Source organism: Cynocephalus volans, chromosome 11 (genome assembly GCF_027409185.1).
Source record: "Cynocephalus volans isolate mCynVol1 chromosome 11, mCynVol1.pri, whole genome shotgun sequence".
Lineage (NCBI taxonomy): Eukaryota > Metazoa > Chordata > Mammalia > Dermoptera > Cynocephalidae > Cynocephalus > Cynocephalus volans.
In genome coordinates this window covers 29,745,375-29,756,698 of record NC_084470.1, presented here as the reverse complement: position 1 = coordinate 29,756,698, position 11,324 = coordinate 29,745,375, and the positions used below count along the sequence as shown (strand labels likewise).

The 11,324-nt window shown below is 37.7% G+C and overlaps 1 non-coding gene across 1 annotated transcript; it reads right to left on the bottom strand.

Moving 5' to 3' along the window:
- Positions 1 to 9,182: 9,182 nt before the first annotated feature.
- On the bottom strand, positions 9,183 to 9,289 carry LOC134391483 (U6 spliceosomal RNA). Its single transcript, XR_010024999.1, has one exon. It is a non-coding gene; the product is annotated as a U6 spliceosomal RNA (small nuclear RNA).
- Positions 9,290 to 11,324: the final 2,035 nt, after the last annotated feature.

Sequence of the window (11,324 nt, the reverse complement as noted above, 5' to 3'; positions counted from 1 at the left end):
AAAAGAGTTCAGTCGTAGTCATGACAAGGGAAAGCCATCTTAATTAGAATTTTAGAAACTGAGAATTTAAAAGCACTTTAGAGATTATCTCATATGAGCAAGTGATCTTATAGATGAGGAAACTGAGGCTCGGCAAGGCCACATGACTACTTAAGGTCTATCAACTAATTAGTATCTTCCTGGAACTGAAACAGAAGTCTCTAGGTCCTGGTCCAGTCTTTCTGGGGTTCAATGTAATATGCTAGTGAGAGGCAGAGCCATAGGATTAACATGACCCATTTTCCCAGGGCAACTTTCATGCAGTAATAATTAATTAAAACATCATTTTTATACTAAAATATGCATGTTAATTTTTTAAAATTAAAACGTCTCTTCAAGAATACTGCATAATTCTGGTAGTTTTTAGGGCTATGTTCCCAAGCCATAAACACTAGGGCTGCAGTAACAATATGCTAGCCACTACCCACATGTGGCTATTGAGCACCTGAAATTTGGCTAGTGCAAATTGAGATGTGCTGTAAGTGTAAAATACACACCAGATTTCAAAGGCTTAGCAAAATTAAGAATATCTCAAAAATTTTTATGGCTACATGTTGAAATAATATTTTAGATAAATTGGTTTAAATAAAATGCATTATTAAAATTAATTTCATCTGCTTCTTATTTACTATTTTAATAGTGATGCTAGTAAATCGGAAATTACATTTGTGGCTCTTATTATAGTTCTATTGGACAATGGCCGGACTAGAGGGTAGACAGTAAGACCATTCAGTTGGTGGGTTCCCTTTCTTCCAGGAACACGGTAGAATTGCTCATCCCTGCCCACTTTGAAATTAGGTGTGGTTATGTAATTTGCTTTGGCCAATGAAACATGAGTGGGAGAGACATTCTGGGCAGTGAATTTAGTTGCACTGCAATGCCCTGCAAGGAAATTCTGGAAGTGAATGTGGAGATGGAACTGTGTTATGCTGACTATGAGCTGAGGCTCCTGCTGAAATATGAAATGTGAGCTCAAAATAAATTTTTTAAAAAATAAGCAATTGAGATTTGGAGGTTGCTAATTCCTGTAGCATACCCTAACATATTGCTAACCGCAGCTTTCTGGCATAAAGGTGTGCACAGAACTATGCCACAGCAACATTTCCCAAACTTGTTTGACCATAGAACATTTTTGAAAGTGTAATTTGTTGACAGGATATTGAGAGCTCATGCAATATAATGCATACTTAGATTATATTAATGAAAACAGCAAAAATAGTCACACTGATCAATTAATTGAGCCAATGATCAAAATTTGATTTGCATGTCTTTTCATAGCATAAAACCAAAAATAAATAATTTTTATGTAAATAATAAACAATATTAAGATCATCTATTTTAAAGTAAATTATGCTTCACCAAAATTTTTTTATAAGAATAATGTTTTTGAGACTTTAAAAAAATTGTTAGAGTCTAAGGCCCCAGGGAAGAGCACATAGCCCAGCAACTGCCGAGGTGAGCTGAGAGCAGACTCTTGTAGCACCGGGGCCCAGTCTAAGGCCCAGAGGGAAGCACACACAGCCCAGCAGTGGTGGAGGTGAGCCAAGACCTGTGTGGCATCTCGGTCCAGTCTAAGGCCTGGTGGGGGAAGGGAAGTGCACACAGCCCAGGAGGCACTGAGATGAGCTGAGACCTGCACAGCACCAGGGGCTCAGACTACAGCCACTGTAAGCTAGAACAGGAGTCAAGGTAGTGTAATATAGATACTGCCACACCTTCTGTCACCACAAGGACAGTTCACCACCACAGTAGCAGCCCGGGCCACTTTACAGGCAACCTACCACTAACTTGACTACACTGATATAAGAAGAGTCACCAGTAGAGCCTGCAAATAGAGGAAGAAGTCTTTATCCTCATAGCCAACCCCAGAGTAACAGAAAAAGCAAGTCCTCTACCAGATGACCAAACATCAATGAAAAAATACTAGAACTACAAACAAATAGGAAGATATGACACCACCAAAGGAATATAGTAATGCTCAAATTCTAGACCCCATAGAACAGGGAATCCTTGAAATGTCTGAAAAAGAATTCTGAGCAATGATCTTAAGAAATCTTGAAGAAATAAAAGAAGACTCAATTAGAGAACACAAGAAACAAGAAAAAAGATCCAGAATATGAAGGAGGAAATTTACAAAGAAATTAATACCTTAAAAAAGAATGTAGCAGAACTCCTAGAAATGAAAGATTCACTTATTGAAATAAAAAACACAACAGAGAGCTTTAGCAGCAGGCTGGAGCAAGCAGAAGAAAGAATTTCAGATCTCAAAGATTGTCTTTTTGAAATAACCCAGGCAGACAAAAAAAAAAAGGAAAAAAGAATTAAAAATAATAAGGAAAATCTAAGAGAGATAGCAGACAAACTCAAGCGCCTAACACCCGATTTGGGGGTATTCCAGAAGGGGAGAAGAAAGGAAAATGTATTGAAAACCTTTTCAAGGAAATACCAGAAAACTTCCCAGGGGTAGGGAGAGATGCAAACCTTCAAATCCAGGAAGCTCAAAGGTCCCCAAACAGATTCAGTACAAAAAAATGCTCTCCAAGACATATAGTCAAATTTGCAAAGCTCAAAGACAAGGAGAGAATTCTAAAAGCAGCAAGAGAAAAGCATCAAGTTACCTATAAGAGAACACCCATCAGACTAACAGCAGACTTTTCAACTGAAATCCTACAAGCCAGAAGTAAGTGGAATGATATATTCAAAACACTAAACGAAAAATATTGCCAGCCAAGAATTCTTTATCCAGCAAGTCTCCCTTTCAGAAATGAGGGAAAAATAGGGTACTTCCCAGACAAATAAAAATTGTGGGAGTTCACCACCACACGACCAGCCCTGCAAGAAATTCTCAAGGGAGTCCTTCATCTGGAATCTGAATAATGAATGTCACTACCATATGTACCATGGATACATAAGAAAGAGCAAAACTTGCTGTTAAAACAAAAATGCCAGTGAGAAAGAGCAAGAAGCTAAATCATGCCATCTCAAATATCCAACTAACATTGAAGAAGAGAGATAAAAGGGGAAGTAAGGATCAAAAGATATTTAAAACATCTAAATAAAAAGCAATTCAATGACAGGAATTAAACAATATCTGTCAATAACCACCCTAAATGTGAATGGATTAAACTCCCCATTCAAAAGGCACAGATTGACTGATTGGATTAAAAAGTGAGACCTAAGTATATGCTGTCTTCAAGAAACCCATCTCACATATAGAGACACACACAGACTAAAAGTGAAGGGATGGAAAAAGATATACCATGCAAATGGAAACCAAAAATGAGCAGGAATAGCTATTCTTATATTGGATAAAATAGACTTTAAACCAAAAAACATAAAAAGAGACAAAGAAGTCCACTATATAATGATAAAAGGATCTATCCAGCTAGAAGACATAACAATCATAAATATATATGCACCCAATACCAGAGCACACAGATATATAAAGCAAACACTCTTCAACCTAAAGAGAGAAATAGGCCCTGATACATTAATAGTGGGTGACCTGAACACCCTCTCTCAGTTTGGGTCAGATCTTCCAGGCAACAAATTGACAAAGAGACACAGGATTTAAACTACACATTAGACCAACTGGACCTGGCAGATACATAGAGAACATTTCACCCAACAACTAAAGAATATACTTTCATCTCATCAGCTCATGGAACATTCTCCAGGATAGACCACATATTAAGTCACAGATCTAACCTCAGCAAATTTTTAAAAATTGAAAGCATTCCAAGTATCTTTTCAGACAACAATGGACTAAAATTGGAAATTAATAATAGCCCAAACTCTGGAAACTATACAAATACATGGAAATGAAATAATAGGCTCCTGAATGACCTATGGGTCCAAGGAGAAATTAAACAGAAAATCAAAAAATTTCTAGAAACTAATGAAAATAAAGATACACCATACCAAAACTTGTGGGATACTGCAAAAGTAGTACTAAGAGGCAGATTTATTGCAATAAATACTTACATCAAAAGAACGGAAAGACTTCAAATAAATGGCTTAACACTACACCTCAATGAACTTGAAAAACAACAACAATCCAAACCTACAGGTAGTAGATGGAAAGAAATAATTAAGATCAGAGCAGAACTAAATGAAATAGAGACCCAAAAGACAACAGAAAAGATCCACAAAACAAAAAGTTGGTTTTTTCAGAAGATAAATAAAATAGACAAACCATTAGCTAGGTTAACAAAAAAGAGAAGAGAGAAGACGCAAATAACAATAATCAGAAATGAAACGGGAGACATTACAACTGATACCACAGAAATACAAATAATCATTAGAGACTATTATAAACAGCTGTATGACAACAAATATGAAAATCTAGAAGATATGGATAAGTTTCTAGACACATACAAACTACCAAGACTGAACCAAGTAGAGATAGAAAACCTGAACAGAACAATAACAAGCAGGGAGATTGAAGCAGTAATTAGCAATCTTCCAACAAAGAACAGTCCAGGTCTGGATGGCTTTAGAGCTTAATTCTATCAAACTTTTAAAGAGGAGTTAACATCAATTCTCATGAAACTGCTCCAAACAATTGAAACAGAAGCTACTCTTCCAATCTCATTCTACGAGGCCAACGTAACTCTGATACCAAAGCCAGATAAAGACAACAAAAAAAGAAAATTACAGGCCAATATCCTTGATTAATCTAGGTGCAAAAATCCTCAACAAAATATTAGCAATCAGAATACAGCAAAACATCAAAAAAATTATACACTATAATCAAGTGGGATTCATCCCAGGGATGCAAGGATGGTTCAACACATGAAAGTCAATAAATGTGATACATCGCATCAACAAACTCAAAGACAAAGACCATATGATTATCTCAATAGATGCTGAAAAGGCATTTGACAAAATTCGACATTCCTTCATGATAAAGACTCTCAATGAATTAGGTATAGAAGGAAAAAATCTCAACACAGTAAAAGCCATTTATGACAAGCCCATCACCAGTATCATTCTGAATGGGGAAAAACTGAGGGCCTTTCCCTTAAGAACAGGAACAAGACAAGGATGCCCATTCTCACCACTTCTATTTAACATAGTACTGGAGGTACTAGACAGAGCAATCAGGCAAGAGAAAGAAATAAAGGGAATCCAGTTTGGAGAAGATGAAGTCAAACTTTCCCTATTTGCATATGACATGATATTATATAAAGAAAAACCTAAAGATTATCAAAAAACTCCTAGAGCTGGTTAATAAGTTCAATAACATTGCAGGATACAAAATAAATGCCCCCAAATCAGTTGCATTTATATACTCAAATAATGAATTAACAGAAAGAAAAATAAAGAAAGTAAGCCCATGTATACTTGTCACACACAGAGAAAAAAAACCTAGGGATCAATTTAACAAAAGAGGTGAAAGACCTCTACAATGAGAACTACAAACCACTTCTAAATAAATTAAAGAAGACACAAAAAGATGGAAAGATATTCCATGCTCTTGGATTGGAAAAATTAACATTATGAAAATGTCTGTACTATCCGAAGTAATCTACAGATTCAATGCAATCCCTATCAAAATACTAATAACATTCTTCACAGAAATGGAAAAATACAATCTTATCCTTCATATGGAACAAGAAAAGACCCCAAACAGCCAAAGCAATCCTGAGCAAAAAAAAAAGTAAAGCCAGAGGCATAACACTATCTGACTTCAAATTATACTACAAAGCTATTGTAACCAAAACAGCATGGAACGGGTATAAAAATAGACATTCAGACAAGTGGAGTAGAATTGAGAACACACAGAAATTACCCCTCAGGCTTACAGCCATCTGATATTGGACAAAGGCAGCAAAAATTTACATTGGGGAAAAGACTGCCTCTTCAACAAGTGGTGCTGGGAAAACAGGATATCGATATGCAGAAGAATGAAACTTTATATGCACCTCTCACCATACACTAAAATCAACTCAAAATGGATTAAAGACTTAAGTATAAGTCCTGAAACTGTAACATTACTAAGGGAAAATATGGGGGAAACACTTCAGCAACTAGGTCTGGGCACAGACTTTATGAACAAGAGCCAAAAAGCACAAGCAGTAAAAGAAAAAGTAAACAAGTGGGATTATATCAAACTAAAAAACTTCTGCACAGCAAAGGAAACAATCAACAGAGTGAAATGACAACCTGCAGAGTGGGAGAACATTTTTGCTAACTATGCATCCGACAAGGGATTAATATCCATAATATGCAAGGAACTCAAGCAATTATACAGTAAAAAAACAAATAACCCAATTAAAAAATGGGCAAAGGAGCTGAATACACATCTTTCAAAGGAAGACATACAAATGGTCAACAGGTACATGAAAAAATCCTCAACATCATTACTTATCAGGGAAATGCAAATTAAAACTACATTGAGTTACCACCTCACCCCAGTTAGACTGGCTATAATCAAAAAGACAGTGAATAACAAATGCTGGCAAGGGTGTGGAGAGAAGAGAACACTACTGCTCTGTTGGTGGGACTGTAAATTAGTACAACCACTATGGAAAACAGTATGGAAGTTTCTCAAACAACTACAGATAGATCTTCCATACAATCCAGCAATCCCACTTCTGGGTATATACCCAGAGGAATGGAAATCATCACGTGGAAGGGATACCTGCACTCCCATGTTCATCGCAGCTCTGTTTACAATAGCCAAGACATGGAACCAACCTAAATGTCCATTGATGTATGACTGGATAGGGAAACTGTGGTGTGTGTGTATATATATATATAAATGTGTATACACACACACACACACACACACACACATATACACACACACCATGGGATTCTACTCTGCCATAAAAAAGAATGAAATTCTCCCATTTGCAACAACATGGATGAGCCTGGAGAAACTTACATTGAGTGAAATAAGCAAAGCACAGAGGGATAAATGCCTCATGTACTCACTCATATGTGGGAGCTAAGAGAGAAAGAATGAAGGAAAGAAAGACCGCAGTAGTGTGTTGGACTTGCAGAAGGAGAGAACATTCCATGGGCTACAAAAAGGAGCTGGGGGGAAACAGCGAGGGAGAGGGAGGTTGGGGGTAATTGGGTGGGAGACACAGGGTACAAATGCAATTTGTGGTAATAGGCATGCTGCCAGTATGAATCTGGCCCTCACATCATGGGCATGAGTGGTGACAATCAGCTTTGTATCACATGAATATTCATAATCAATCAATCAATCAATCAATAAACAATAATAAAATACAACAACAACAACAACAACAAAATTGCTAGCCTGTCTAATATTAGAAATAATGTTGCTGATCAAGGACAGTATATAGTCCATTCCTAAATTTTGTCTTTACTATATTATGATCTGAAAAAAATCATATTTCCCCCAAATTGAAGAATGATATGATCATTGCGCTTTGCTATGTTTGGGGACTACTGAAGTAGGCTCCTCTAAAATTCAATTGTTTTATTCTGAATAGCTCACTTCCTTCTTCTTTTAGAAAACAAAATCTATGATTTTTCATGTTCACTTTGAAACACTCTCTTTTTGCTTGTTTGAGATAGATGCACTTTGTGAGCTATTAAGACTCTGCCTTTTGTTTAAAACTTCCTTCTTTCAATTTCAGATACACAAATGACAAGTTTATGTAGTATAAATATTTTTATATGCAATCAAAACTAAATATTAATACAAATTGTTTTTTTATTGAGATATAATGTACCACAACACTTTAGAGTGGTTTTTAGTATATTCAGAAGTCATGCAACCATCACCACTAATTTCAGAATATTTTTATCATGCCCAAAAGAAACCTCATTCCCATTAGCAGTCACTCCCCACTTCCTTCTCCCTCCAGCTCTTGGCAACCACTATCTACCTTCTGTCTCTATGGGTTTGTCTTTTCTAGACATTTCTTATAAATGAATTTATACCATATGAGTCCTTTTTGTGTCTGGCTTATTTCACTTAGCATAACGTTCTCAAAGTTCATCCATGCTATAGCATGAATTAGTACTTCATTCCTCTTTATTGCTGAATAATATTCCATTGTATGAAGGACATACTACATTTTGTTTATCCATTTATCAGTTAATAGACTTTTGGGTTGTTTCCTCTTTTGAGCTATCAGGGATAATGCTGCTATGAGAATTCATGGACAAGTTTTTGTGTGAAAATATTGTTTCAATTTTCTTCATTCAAATTAAAAATTTTAAGACAAAAAATAATTTTTAAGACAAAATACATGACATGGACTTGGGTAAGTGCAGCCCGAGTAGCAAAGACCAGATTAAACACCCTGTCTCTGTGCATCAGGTAGAATCTGACTCCCTGGGAAACAGGGACATGCTGGGAGATTTCCAGCTGGTCTTTTTTGGTCCCAGCTTGGTCCAGGCAGGAGCTTTCCCTTAAGCCATCAGCCTCTACTAGGTGCCCATGCCCTAACCTGTGTTCCAGGGGGATCTTGGGTATCCTGAAGGTTATCCACTCATTGTGAGTCAGAGGGGGCCTCTGAACAAAATCTCAGAGCACAGATGCCTGTCACTCATGCTGGATGACTGACGAGCATTTTGCTGGTGAGTGTCTTTTGGCAGTACTCTCTGGACCACAACAGGAAGTACAGAAGTCCCGTACTTGACTTTTAGGGGGCCTTTTCTGGGACTGGTGATGCATTGTGCTGATTTGGGGGGGAGTTTATAATTTCTCACTCATATGCTGCACCCCTTTCAAGTGGTTCCTCCCAATCCTTTCCCATATACACCTCCCCATCTCATAGGTTCTTTTGATCTATTCTGCCTTTAACTACTTTTACAATTTTCTACCTTCCACCTATGCCAGTTTGAGACTCAAATATGCCACCTGTATTTTCTTATCTTCCGTGCTCCTATCCACCCAGAGGAGAGGGTGACTCATGTCTGGTTGCCTGGATTGAGGGAAGGAGGAAGTGAAAGGTCCAAATAAAGGAATTTGATTTTAGTACACAACTTTGGAGTGGAAGGAGGGAGGTATAAAGAGCACCAACTGATAATTCTCTATATTATTCTGCTATAGCAATGTTCTCAGTAATACCATACCATTTATTAATGATAAAGTATTCCATGAGACTAAGAATAACTATAAACAGTATTTTTCTTGGATATATATATATTTTTAAAATATGGAACACTTCACGAATGTGCATGTCATCCTTGCACAGGGGCCATGCTAACCTTCTCTGTATCGTTCCAATTTTAGTATATGTGCTGCCGAAGCGAACACTTTCTTAGATATTTAAGAAGAAAGAAATTCACTAATATCAATGTTTCCACTCTGAATCCTGCTCATGCCTGGAACCACATTAGTCCTCTGTGGAACCCAGTTTGGCAAATGAAACATCTGAGCATGCAGACACTCAAAAAAAGTGTCTTTTTTGAGCTTAGTATCATTAAGTGCCCTCGATTAATCCCACCTGAGGAGTTAGGATAGCTAGACTATATTTAGAAACAAACACCCCAAACAGAACTGGTTTATAATAATGAAGGTTTATTTCTCATTTGGCTATATGCCCACGTGGGTCTGCTGTGGTTCAGTTCTGCATCATCTTCACTTCAGGACCCCTCTGACAGAGCTGCCACTATCTGGGTAAACCACACACTAGCTCTTTGCTTTGCCCAGAATGAAACATATTTCTGTCTCGCACATTTCACCGGCCAAAGCAAATCACACTGTTGTGCCCAAGTTCATAGGGTGGAGATGTACAATCCTCTCATGGGGAAGGGCACTGTAATGAGGAGCACTGAATTTGAGTGAACTGTAAATATGTCTGCTATAGGACAAGAAGCAGCAAGCCTCACAAATCCTTGGACCTTGGCATAGTACCTAAGTCACCAAGCCACACTTTCTCTTCCCTTCAGTGAGTTCTTTTGTGGGGGTCTTTTGGGACCCTTTGCTCAGAAACCACCTACTCCAGTCAAGGCCAACTTGTTCTACCCCACTATATTTTCCTAACTGAATCTCAGAGAGTAGGGTTTGAAGTCTCAGACTCTTCCCTCTGAGAAGGCCCTAGATTTTTATGCAAAGTGGCTTCCTTCCTTCTTGGCATTGTGTGCCAAGTTCTGTTGGCTGCTTGTTCTACTCCCTACTCAAGGGCAATGTCAAGGGCAGGACAGCCATCTAAGCAATTGTACATCTAGCTCCAATCCCGGGCCAAGTCAGGGATGGCTCCAGAAGTTTGAGCCATCATTTTTTTCCCTGTTTGTGATCGCCTCTATGCAGTGATGTTGAGAATTTATACAGTAAGTCCACACCTTAGATATAAAAGCATGTGATCAATTAATGTCAGCAGAAGTAATATGTCAACAGTACTCAAGAAGTTCTCAAACATACAAACTTGCATTTATGTATTTATTCTAAATCTGAAACCCTCCCCTTCCTCAACTGCTGTTATCAGTTAAGACTGCATTCACTTGCAAATAAGGAAAACTCCCCAAATAGTAGCTTAAATAATTATGTATTTAAGGTAGTATGTTTTTTTTCATGTAACATGAAGTTCAAAGTTAAGCAGAGCTGATGCCGAAAGAAGTTCAATGATGCGATCAAAGGCCCAGGCTCTTTTTCTTTTTCTACTTCTCCAACTTTAATGTAGTAATTTTTATGTCCATGTTTGTCAATTCATGGTCCTCCAATGGCTGCTGTCCCTCCAAGCCTCATTACTATGTCCAAGAAGGAAAAGAAGAAAGAACAATGGGCAATGGGCTTTCTCTTCAAGACACTTTACCTTTTTATTGAGGAAGTGACACACTAGGGGCTCCCTCCTCAGGGCTTTTGCCTGTAGCTCACTTATCTCTGCATTGTGCCATTGGTCCCCTAGCTGAAACGGAGGTTTAAAAAGCACATTTTCAGCTTTTACAGCCTCTGTTGTACAGTGTCTGCCACAATCCCTCTTTTAAGGGGTTTTACCCAATATCTCTTTGTCTGGTCTGTAAATCTCCACAATGTCACCTGCTTCTGTGCCCAAATTAAGCACTTATATTCACCTCCTTGTGAAACCACATGTTTATGCTATGGGGAGTGGTTGGTGTCCCAAGCTTCCTGGTACGATGCTTTGGCATTTCATTCTTGGTGAACAGCCTAACGTCAGTTGGCTTTCATCCAAGTGTATATAAGACATATTATTCTTTGGTGATCAAAATTATGCACAGCACTATATATCTGTTTTCTGTTATATCTTAGAGATAGCAGTTGGTATTAACCTGACCTATTTGATTTTTCACCATTCTTGTATTTTTTAATTCTGTTCTTGGTTCAAACTCAC